Source organism: Pagrus major, chromosome 2, assembly GCF_040436345.1.
Source record: "Pagrus major chromosome 2, Pma_NU_1.0".
NCBI lineage: Eukaryota > Metazoa > Chordata > Actinopteri > Spariformes > Sparidae > Pagrus > Pagrus major.
This window is the reverse complement of record NC_133216.1, coordinates 15,027,807-15,040,501: the sequence shown is the minus strand read 5'-3', so window position 1 is coordinate 15,040,501 and position 12,695 is coordinate 15,027,807. Positions and strand designations below refer to the sequence as shown.

The 12,695-nt window shown below is 42.2% G+C and overlaps 1 protein-coding gene across 1 annotated transcript in view; it reads right to left on the bottom strand.

Annotated features, from left to right (window-relative positions):
- Positions 1-11,363, bottom strand: part of arhgap35a (Rho GTPase activating protein 35a) — a 69,326-nt gene extending 57,963 nt beyond the window's left edge. Inside the window, exon 1 of the mRNA XM_073483065.1 lies at positions 10,554-11,363. The gene's annotated coding sequence lies outside the window, so the exon portion shown is untranslated. The remainder of the gene's footprint in view (positions 1-10,553) is intronic.
- Positions 11,364-12,695: the final 1,332 nt, after the last annotated feature.

Here is a 12,695-nt window from a genome sequence, read left to right as displayed (position 1 = left end):
GTTTTTGTGTAATCCAGGTTAACAAACCAACCAACTCACCAACCAACAAACGGATATGAGTGAAAACCTCCTTGCCGGAGGTAACTATGCAGTGACAGCAGAACAGGATATTGTTGTATATAATTAGGAGGCACGTCTTCATGTCTATAAATCATGCACATTATTCAGATGGCATGACACACATTGTAAAATAATGATGGGACAACACAAGATGTTATCGCAGGTCACGTCTTTCTAGTTATTCCAAAATCCTAAGCTTGTCACCCGTGAAAAAAAAAAAAAACTTCTTAACAAGATGTAAGTTGATTTTCAGTATGTATTAGTTCTATTTTAAGAGTTTTAACCTCATTTTGATTATTTTGATTATTATTATTATTATCAGGATAATATCATGAATTATTTTATGAAATACTCACATCATCCCATGCCTAATGTAAAATGCTATATAGAGGCTGTTAGATGCTGCCACTCCTGTTTATTTAACGTAACTGTAGTCGTGTCTCAGAATTGACAGACTCAATACATATATGGTTAAAATAAAGCATTACTGTTAGTACTCTCAGACAACACTTAAGCAGAGAAGTACAATTGATTTCCACTTAGCAACCCATTCTTCTCAAGTAACTTTATCGGAATAAAAATGTGTTGTCTTGACTGTGGACTAGAGCCTGAATAAGCCCGAGTTCACATGCTCCAGAATGGGTAAAGCTGCATTTTAATTGAATGAAGCTCTAGGCTGGGGATTCAAGTACTACTGGAGTGAAAGTTCAAGCATTTTCTGATTAATTTCTTTTGCATAAAATCTTAAATTTGATGTCAGGAATGGAGCCAAACGCTTCACAATCTATGATGCATGTGATTAAGTAAATGACAAATTCCACTTACAGTACCACAATGTTTCGGAGCTTGTTCAATGTCTTTCTTGATTGTTCAAAGATATATGTGGATCGAAGTCTTCTCATTGACCAGACGTGATCAACAACTGAGAACAAAAGACATTCTTAATCAGCATTAACCACAATCACTGTGGGACGAATACGCCATTAGTCATCCGGAGTCATTAGTGATTAACTACGCTGCCTTTTCGGAGTAACTGCATGACTGAAACCACAACAGCCTGAATGAACAAACACTGACAGAGTGCCAGTAGATTCACACTGGTATGAGAGACAGTTTGTCTCCATTAATCAAAAGCTCAAGTTCATAAACTTCTACAACATGCAATATTTTATCAAATTTAACGGGAAAAACTGAAAACACAGTTTACTTTATTGATACAGTTAAAGTTTCTGTTCTGTTCTTGAAATATCTTTTCCAAAAACAGATTGGTAGAGCCATTAAAAGTGTGCTACGTAGTTCAAACTCAAAATTTGTATATTGACAATATTAGAGAGGTAATAATACACACTCTGAGTAACAACTGAATAAACGAGCTGTTCTCAGAGGAAAATAAGCTCTGTTTGAAGCTAGAGAGGTGGCAGGGTCCACCAAATATGTTGTGTTGTGTTGTCCTTTAAGGTAGATAAAGATATTTCTCTTCCAATTAAAATGGCGCTGAAACTACATTGGGCACCTTTAAGTGTGATTAAAATGTGTTTTTAAAGGGGCAGTCCACCAATTTTACTTAAAAGTCAATTTACTAGCCATGTTAAGGACTACACAGCCTGTAAAAACAAGTTGTCTAATGTCTTCTACTGAGTTGCATTATGGGAAATGTAGGATCCAGTGTTTTTGAAGCTTGACCTATACTGGGGACAAAAAAAATAAATAAATGCCCCCGCTGCACAAGTTTGGAGCTTTTATCTCTAAAACGTTTCCAGACTTTATGGAAATGAATTAATAAAGAGCTGGAGTACCCATTAAGTGGATATGAATAATTTTCTCACGACTTGAAAAGGTAAATTAGACATCTGACATTTAATTTTAAAATAGCTCCCACACTTATACAAATGGAAAAATTCAAATGTTAATCCAAATGTAAAGAGTGAAATCCTGCCTCCCCTCTTTGCATTATAGATCCTGTGCTCCTCACTAAAGTGGTCCCGACTCTACGGTAGACATAAGGTCTGTAACTGAAAATAAAAATAAGTCACCTATACACGCTAATGGTCTGCTAGTGTTTTGATATTCATGTCCAGTTGAGTTTCACCTCTCTCCACTTCATTTTCTCTCTCGCAGTCACATGGATTTAAGCTACAAACAGGCCCAGCTCGTCCTGACCTGACAAACTGCATTCCCAACGACCTTTTCCCTCATTGGGCAAAAAGGTCTGCATTCTCTTCTCTCCGACGACTGTGACTAATACGAGCCGTGGTGCGGTGCGGTGAGGCTGTCCTCTCCCTGAACAACCCTAAGACCGAAAACAACTCCGAGAAATGTTTACATTCTTCACCCATGTTTCCCTTACTTTTATCCTCACAATGTAGGACGTACAGGGGAGACAGCGCAGCAACAAAGGAAGAGGCAGGACTCAAGTTTGTGGTTTGAGGTGATTTACGACGAATGATGATGCATTAGAAGTATTATTAGATTATTATTATATTCTTAGAATTAGAGCATCATCAGCAAAAACTATTGGAAGTAGTGTGGGTGACCTCAACTATGCCTACAGTTTATTACTGTAAAGCTACATCTACAGTTAGCTACATACAGCTAAAGTCTATATTTTCTACTACTTTATCATCCTGTACAACACTGGTTAGGTCAGCCGATCCTAAATAATCTAAAACTATGAAACACATTGTGTAGAGTCAAAACGCCACACATGGGCTGTGAATCGAGACACATTTCCCCAGTCCTCATCAGGAATGTTACAAAATGGTGGATCTTCAGGAGCTGCTGGAGCACTGCAACAGGAAATGAACTCTGACATAAGAGCTATGGACCTTGGGGCCCCTACTGCATCCTGGGAAATTATGGCACTGAGAAGAGAAATGACCCATGTCACTCCCATGAAAACCAAACTCGGAGCTAAATCCATTCACAGTCGTCTGAAATGTAACACGTGGATATAGATCTTCACAGCATTCATAGCAGCCTTTTCTAATTGCCTCGAGATTCCAGGTGATTCATCAGTAAGAGTATTTATTTAGCAAAAACAATGTGCTGTTTTGCCTGACAACAGTAACAATGGGAGTAACAAGGTCAAAACCAGGCCAACACGGGGACTGGCAGACTGGCAGAAATCACGGCCTGTCTTTCTTTGATGCAGATGGACCGACCAGCACCACAATAACAACAGCCAACAACTGACAGAGAGAGTAAAAGCTGTAATAATAATAAAAATAATAATAAGAATGACAGTGCTCCCATCCCAAGATAGCACAACACAGTAACAGTTGGCTCAGGCTGCTTTGGGTGTGCCTTCTCTATCGGTAAGATCCATCTTTCCCTCCGACGACGCCGTTAGTCGCCGCTCTCTGTTTTATGGCCGTTTTCCCAGCCGTGAGACAATAGCATGGACATCATTAGCTAAGTGGTGGCTGGATGACAGGCTGTGGCGCTGCGATCGATAACGGCAGGCGCAGCCATCCGCAGGCTGAGCAGTGCTTACTCATCAGCCCTGGGCTTGCATGAGCCCTAGCTTGGGCTGGGAAACTGGGGCTAGGCCAGATAAGGGATGCAGAGGTGTCGGAGGCTCGCCGCCTGTGATAACAAATGGCTATGAAGAGCCACCTTATCTTCTCACCTTAAAGAGGATATGATGTCCGCTGTCACACAGCTGCCTAATGGCCAGAGCCGCTCTGACAGTTATGTTATGAGGGTGAGGAGAGGTCAGTCACTATTAGTCACAGTGTAGGTTTGTAGAGTTGTGTACATACATTTTTTTCAGACTGTTTAGGTGTCCTCAGACGGAAAACAACAGTTTCCAAACTTTAAAAGTTGAGTCACATCAACCATGAATACTAAACGAGAAGAGCCAAGTAATGATTTGCAAATGTTAAAATGCCTGGAGCAAGCTCCAAGTTAAGAATACCTAATCACAACATTGTAAAAAATGTCCCCTGTCAAAAAACAAGGGTTTTGTGTGTCCTTGTTGTGTGTGGGAGAGAGACAGAGTCGGCACATGTTCACTCGGGAGATGCCAAAGGCCACCACAGCGGTGGCCAGATCCCCCTGAAGTGGCATCTGAGACAAACGTATAGTGACAAGGTGGTGCCCTTCCTGTGTCCTTAACCACAGCTGACAATAACATTGCACTGTGCTCCAAGGGCAGAAAAACTGAGGGACGGCGGGAGCCAGGGGAACAGAAATAAACAGAAAACAGAAACAATGTGAAAAAGTCAAGAAAGAGAGAAAAGAAGTGGAGGGGAAACACGATCGATAGGGCTTTAAAGGAGTTCGGGAAAAGTAAGAAAAACTTGGGGTCAGGCGAAGTACTTTCTGGTTGTCTGCAGACCTTCAATTCCTTCTCCTCTTTGCTTCCGTCCCTCTCTTTTTTTTTCTCTCTGATGCTTATCAGTCTGTGATTAAACCTGCCAACTTTAATTAGAATACGTCAGAAGCAGAACACCTCTCTGCCTCCCACTCTCCACCTCTCTCTTCTCTGTCTGAGTGCTGCAGGTGTGCCAAGACACTTCCAATAAAGTTGTCAGAGCACTGGGCAGAAGCCATCATGAGAGATGGACGACAGGGCAGGATAACACACAAACTAGACATCATGTTCCAGCAGTGCCAATGTGCATCAACCATGAGAATTAACATACACTTATCTAAAGTGGTGATACTATTCACTAGACACCTAATCTTATTATGGCTAATGTGTAGAAATGAAATGAAAATAGCTTTAGTTAGCAACACAACTTAAGCTTTCTATTACAATGTTTACAGAACAGTTCGAGTGGAGGAGAGGAGAGGAGAGGAGCTGAGATGAGTTTTACTTGATTTTTTTGTAATATTATACCTGAAAGGAGCAGCTTACATGTGCAGCCAGTCTTCACAGATAAACACCCAGACCTGCGAGTCTCTCCGTCACACACAAGTTGCTGTTACAGAACCATTTTTCCCTCCTTTTTTCCGAGTGAAATTAATCCCACTGATGGTGCCTAAGGAAGTATAAATAAAATGTCTGCACAAGGTGGATTATTGACATGTTCTACAGAAGCTAATAAGGGAGAAACGTTCTATCATACGCAATAAATCCACTGCACTGCACCTCTCTCCTTTTTAAAAGGATGGGCAAGGATTGACGTGCACTGAGCTTCATACTGAACCGACAAGTTGTATCAGAACACAGAACTACTGCTCTGCTGTTAAGCAGAAGGTGTGACAGCCTCCGTACCTGCCACTATTCAGAAAGGGAAGCATGAGCAACGGACACAGCATTTACATGACGAACTATAATTTGCATAGAGGAAGTGTTTCCAACGGAGCTCACTAGTTTATTCTGATTTAGTGGTTATTCTGACTATTAGAGGAATCTTAAGCAATCAGGAGGACAAGGCCATCGCTAAAGAGGGCAGCTGGTGGTGGGTGATATTAATATCAGTATTTGGAAGTTTAACCTACATGAAAAAGTTAGGCGCACTAGTGCAACCAGTGAGATAAATTAGTCTTGAGCCCTGGATTATCAAAATAGTTGCCTGATTTGACTGTAATCCTAAATATTAGTGGAATAAAAAATCCTCAGTTGCTGCTCTCCTCTGAATCGTCCCCTCACCTTTGACCCTCAGCTCTCCTCATCTCCTCCACCCTATCCACTTCTCCTGGCCTCCCCCATACACACATATACACAACCAGGCATCGTAGGTGGACTTCCTTCAGGAAACCCAGGGGCGCCACGAGGGAGAATCTCCAGAAAGAAAGTCAAACAATGACACACGGGGACCTCTCCTCCCGACTCCGGCCCAATTTAGGCAATGAAGCCTGGAGACTCGGGACGAGAGGCAGGTCAGCACGACAGGTTACGACAGAAATGAAGTGTGTGGTTAGTTGTGAGAAATGTGTCCGCAGACTGCAAACTTGCTCAACGTTATCCTTTAATACGTGTGTAGGTGGATTTCAGGGCAGTCTCTCTTTGTTTCTGAGGGTGAGAGGTTTTCCCCAGTACAGTCAGCGTAAACACTGACTCACTCGAAAACCAGTGAGACTAATAAACCCTTAACATGATAATGTAATGGACTATGTATTAATGCATGACAACCCTCTCCGTTCAGGCTCCACAAAACTTGGTAAAACATTCAAACCTGTGCATGTAAGTGGTGCAAACTTTCTGTGTCCAACCTATTGAACTCCGGGCAGTGGCCTCATTTCATTGGCAGTGACTCAATCATAACATCTTATCTGCGGACATGCTGAGTCATGGAATTCAGCTGTGGCCAATAGCCAAGCAGCAGGGTTACTTATGGCTGTCATTGATTGGTTGATCCCTGAGCACAAAGCTGAAAGGGCACATACCAGGAACACAGCCTGAAGCACAAACTGGCAGCCGTTTGCTCGAGCTTTACTTTACTCTCTCGCTCATTCTTGTAGCTTTTTTCTCTTCCGACTGACTACCAACTTTGTTGTGTCACTCTCTCTCTGTCTCTCCCACTGATCCCCTCATGTTCCCTCTCTACAGCCCTTTCAAATTACCATAGCCCCATTACCCTTGTCCCTCTGTTGCGTAATTGTATCTGGAATAGCAAAGCGGGGCCGCTCACGTCCAGAGGTCACCATTCCTCTGTGGCTTACATCCTGGTCCTTCATCTCCATGGCCACCAGGCCTCCAAACAGTGTCACCGTCTCGAAATATAAAGGCTAGTTAAAGCTAGAGCCCCGCAGAGTCCCCATTCAAACCATTAATCATATCTAAAGCCCTTGCTTTCCACTAACATTATCCATTAATAATACATTTGTATTGGAAAAGCAATACCATAATAACATGGGCTTGGGATATAGAGCAAATGCAATCTTTATTACCGATTGATTTCTTTAAAAATTAGGTTAAAAGTTCTTGGGTGAACCATGCACAGGAATACTGGTGATATATTTTTATAATTTGTTCTCTCATTGCTGATTTGGGATCAGTTTCCTCAAACATAATTCTCCCATTCAGGATTCAGAGTAAAACTGGCTCTAGAACAGAATAGGGCCACACTACAGAGGCCTTTATGTCAAGCTGTCCCCATCTGCAAAATCTGTAATGAGCAAGGGAGCTGCAACAGTGGGGAGAGAAGAGAACCTCAGTTCAACTGAGGCAGGCACACTTTCTAATGGAAATTCAGATACAATCATCCCAGAATGCACTTCTCTCTGCCTAATAATCGGCCACTAGAACAAGGCGGCCATTGAGAGCAGAGTGACTGTAATCTGGTCCACCAAACTCCAAAGCTGCCCGCTATAATTAGCTCTTTTCTCCATCAAACACAGGCTTACACTGACTCACAAGCAAACCTCTCCTGTAATACAAGAGAGGGAGAGATTTAGCGACGAACGGGAGGGACATTTTTACATCCTTGGCATATGGAGTGGCCCCGCGTTGACAGGTAGGCTAGCTGTGAAATCAGCAAATGAGCAGGTGAGAGAGGCTGCCGTTTCATTCAGCGGCACGGTGGTTTGTGGAAATAAAAGCCTGGGTTGACGTGGAAATTATATGGTACGGGGCAAGTTTTCAAATAGAGTGGTATTACAAGCCAGAAACACATCGTTCCTTATTTAAATAACCTACTCACACTGATTTAGGGCATGTTTCACACTAAAGGGCTCAAGTACTTTTCAATTACCTTTCTCATTTTATTACTGGTCCAGAACTGAGAAGTGAAGGACTAGTAGAATTTAGAGATGCACCGATTTATCGGCCGATATTCGCCTTGTTGACCGCTATTGGCGGATGACATTCAAATAAGGGCAGCGGCTGATGTTTATCTGTTGTGTCGTATCAATTTTACGCTGGCACATTCATGAGCTACTGGGTGCGACATCCCTGCCATCAGCTTGTAAGGCTGTGTAAGTAGTGAAACATTCTTATCAATGAGTTGGTAGTGTAGAGCAGACAAAAAAGGCTTTGAAGCAGTTCATTTTCATGTAAAAGAGTGTTATTTAAAAGGAGCACTATGTAGTTTTGAAGAAGTATTATATTTTCAATATTAATGAGGTAATTATACAACCTAGGAACTATTTATCTTATCCATAACTGAATAAACAAGCTGTTCTCGGGGAAAAATTAGGTCCCCAGAACCTTGCTTGAAGCTAGAAAGGTGTCAGGGTCCGCCAAATATAAACAAAGTAAAACAGTATGAGACTGTGTCGTCCTTTAAGGTCAGTTTGTTTATTAAGTTTATTGTTTAATAGGTTTGTTTCGGCATAAAAAAAAAAATCAGTCAATGACGATCTTTCTCGTCAGATTAAAATTTCTTCCCCAAATCTACAAAACTACATAGTGCACCTTTAAAGGGTTGTTTCATAAATTTGCGTGATCAAATTTGTGCTCTACAAAAGGTAGAGTAGCGAACGGCTGAATGACTTTTTATAATACTTTTCATGATAAAGATTCCTTTGTTTCGCTGGCACATAAGGGGGAATAAATAACATGAAAAACAAAAAGAGACAACAACAAAAAAACATCTTTATCAGTATCGGTGCATCCCCATTAGAATTAGACTTGATATGAGGAGTAGATATCCCCTCCTGTTTCTGTTACTAAGCACGCCAAACCCTGTGTTTATCCGTCCACGTAACGCGGGACAGAATCTCTCTTCCACTGCCCTCATCAAAGGATGTATCCGCATCTCTGGCCTACATCCTGACGAACAAAGCCTGCCCGCCTCTAATCCCAGGAACATGTTCTAGCCCAGGGACTCACGACACGATCCGCAGCCCAGAGGCACAACGGACAGACAGGGGCGAGTGAACGAGCGAGTGAGTGAGTGAGTGAATGAGTGAGTGACTGAGTGAGTGAGTGAGTGAGTGACTGAGTGAGTGAGTATATGCTGGTAGCTGCAGCATGCTGCCTGGGCAAATGGCACGGCTATTAGGGGGGAAAAGAGGCTTCCTGGAGAGGTGTGACTGCACTGCAAAGGGCCCAATCAAGCAGAGAACAGAAGTGCTGACAGCTGCTAATGCATTTACCTGAGAGCAAAGAGACTGTCCTACCAAGGAAAGTGTGTGTGTGTGTGTTTACTTCCTCCATAGCATGGTCTTCTCAATAAGGTTGATTGAGATCAAAGAGAGAAAAACCCAGTCAAAGCACTGCCGGTAAATCCACAACATACCACCATTCTCGGATGACAAAGTTCCTCTATCTGACGGTGACACAGCAGTGCAGGCCACAGCCCCTGCTACAGCACGCACCTCTGTGTTATCACAAGCCTCCGCTGACATTCACCCACTCATCTCACTCTCTGTCTTTCAGTCAATCTTGAATCACTGTTCCACATGCAGGCAGGCACATCACTTTTAAAATGAAAGTCCAGTGGAAGGACTCTGACAAAAAGGGAGTGGCTGGCAGGGCAATGACCACTTCGCACTGGCACTGAGATTAAGCCGTGACACACAGGCAGTGACTAGCTCTGGCACAGAAATAGATTAATGGTTGTGTTGTCATTGGGTCACCCTAAAATCTGCGTCTTATCTGGCAACACGGAGGGGGTAAGACATGCAGCTTCCAGAGAGGAAAGTTAAATATCCCCCACCTGAGACATATAATTGGTGGAAAAAAAACAAGCCAGACATTGAGTGTGTATCCTGTCAGAGCAGAGTTACCTCCCGGCAGGGCGTACGCACATTAGCTAAGTGTGTCACCAGGAAGCCCTGTACATGCAGCTTTGATGTTGCCAAAGTTAGTGGGGCATTTAATAAGGGAGAAAATAATCAGTCACGACAAAAGTTTCTCCTGTTTGAGAGCTTACGTCATGACCCAAATCTGACGCAACACGCCAAATAACAGCATGTTACACCTCATTTATAATTCAACTAATTGCTTGAGTTTATCCAGGAGACGATCAGGACATGAAGAAACGCAGACACAGCTCCAAACAGTTGCTTGACAGCCAAACATCCTATTTCCCCTCCAACCAATTGAAAGTCCTTATTTCTCCTTGTATTCAAGGCAACACCATGAGGGAGGAGGAGGGGGGGGGGGGGGGGGGGGTGTTTCTCCAGGCCTGACAAGACCAATGCATTCCAGGTGTTGTTGTACAAACAATTTTAATGTTTGGACAAGGTCCATTTTTTATGACCTCTGCTTTCTTCCTCTGTGAACTTCCCATTTCCAACATGCACAGCTCCAATCTACACCAGAACAGGTTTATTTTTTATAAATACATATATATATATATATATATATATATATATATATATATATATATATACGCCCTCGTATCACCATTAGAATAATCATTATTATCACTATGAAAGGCTTCAAATCACACCAGCCCTCAGGGGGACTGGGGTTGACTCCCAGTTTCTTGTTATTCGCAGCACTTCAGATTAACCCAGGCTGCAGCTCGGGGAGAAGTAAACGCCTTTTTTTCTTTCTTTTTTTTTTTTTTTAAATGCCTTTCTAACATCGCTCAGCTCTTCACATCGTGTATTATTTGGTGTGTAATAAAGATTATCCAGTGTAGTCTACATACCATAGCATTCCTCCCTCTCTCCAGCTCTGGTCCGCTCCTTTCTTTTCTCTCCCTCCGCTCCTCTGCGACTCACAGCCGGTGAAAGACTTTCAGCAGGGCAACACAAAAAAAAAACAAAAAACACACACACTTCCTCCAAAAACACTCACATCGATAATTTTCCGCTGTTTTCTTTTTCTCCCTCTCTCTCTCTCTCTCTTTGTGTTATTATCGTAGCAGCGCTTCCCACATTAAGTGCTCGTTTTCATCAGCCTGAAGTTTTCAGAGACGAGATGCACATCTCTCTCTCTCTTTCCCCGTGTGAGGAGAGAGAGTGCGAGTGTGTGTGTGTGTGTGTGTGCGTGGGGAAAAAACAACTAAATTCTCGTCGGGAAAAAGAAGAGGAAAAAAAATGCTGTTCAAACTCCAGTCTTCTCACCACGGCTGGAAACGTCTTGTGAGGAGAAAGAGAGAAAAAAGAAAGGTGGTGGTGGGGGGGGGGCGATGGGAAAGCGAGCGCTGTTTCGGCGTGTTTTTCCTTCTTGGTCCAAGCACCACGTTGTTTTGACCAATTATTATTTCCTTTGTTGTGTCAAAAAATAAAAAGAGTCCGTAGCAGACGCGAACACGAGCCGTGCCTTCCTCTTCATGAGGCGAAGACCGCGTTCAGACAACAACAGCTCGTCCCCGACCACCTCTGTTTTCCTTTCTAACGTTAAGCCCCTTACAGGCTAAATGTGTGACGGTGTGTATAAGTCTATTTTTTTTTTTCAGCTTCCCAATAATGGCGGACCTTCTCCCGAATCCAGCATCTCCCCTCCCATTCACAGCTCAGAGGGAGAGAGACACTGAGAGAGAGTGGGGGAGAGAGAGAGAGAGAGAGAGAGAGAGAGAGAGAGAGAGAGAGAGAGAGAGAGAGAGAGAGAGAGAGAGGCTCGCCCAGCGGTTCATGGACACAATTACAACACACGCACAGTGTTGAGGAATATTATTACTCAGTCAGGATTTATAATCTAAAACTATTAAAGGGGCGCTGTGTAGTTTTGGAGAAACAATTCAAACTCGTAATTTTAATGTTTGCAGTATTAATGAAGTGATAATACAAACTCAGAAATATATATTTTTTCTCCCCATAACTGAATGAACAAGCTGTTCTCAGAGGAAAATAAAAAGGCGAGGCCACGCCCCTTCCGGTTTCCCTCATGGGACCTTATTTCAGAGAAACTTTGTAGCTTACGGTATTGAATGGAGAGAGACAAATACGTTTTTTGATCCACGTGTTTGTCAGTTTAAAAGATCATTTTTTAAAGTAAAGTAAAATATCATCTAGTTTTGTGTTAAACTGGTCAGCATGGCCGCCACCAACATGGCCGCCACCTTGTCACAGAAAAGTATTGAAAAATCACAATAAATCTGGTCAGATTGACAAATGCAGTTATGTGAAAGTAGTGTTCGTCAGTTTTGTGAGCTGCTAATATACAGGAGCAGCTCTACGATGTTTACATTACGGGTTTTGGTGACTGTTGGCTGTGTAGTCTTTATAATTACAGATTTTATTTCATGAGTTTAATGACAAACTGCGACTTAATTGACTTGGGAAATTATCTTTTAAAATGTCGAGAAAAGAAAATTCTATCCTTTCATTCACCACCACACAAAGTTTTGCTGAAATAAGGTCCCGTGAGGGAAACTGGAAGGGGCGTGGCTTCGGTTCTCTATATGGTCCCCAGAACACTGTTTGAAGCTAGAATGGTGGCAGGGTCCGCCAAATATAAACAAAATGAAACAGTATGAAATTGTGTTGTCCTTTAAGGTCAGTTTGTTTATTCAGTTTATTCAGTCATGGAAACAAAGAGAGTTTGTTTAGGCATTAAAAAAATTGTTAAATTAGGTAATTAGAAGATCTCTCTCTTCTGATTAAAATGTCTTCCCCCAAAACAACACAGTGCATCTTGAAAAAAAACCTAATAATTACAAAACTACAATGTTCAAAAAATGAAAAACATTCATAAAAAATATCTAAAATGTGAATCTAGATTTAAGGAGGAGGTCAAAGTAGGGCAGACAAACGAGCTGCCATTTTCATTTTTCACCCACATACAGTGTATTATCCAATTAGTCCATCTTGTAATAGATCCTTTCTCAGTCTTTACAACTCATAGA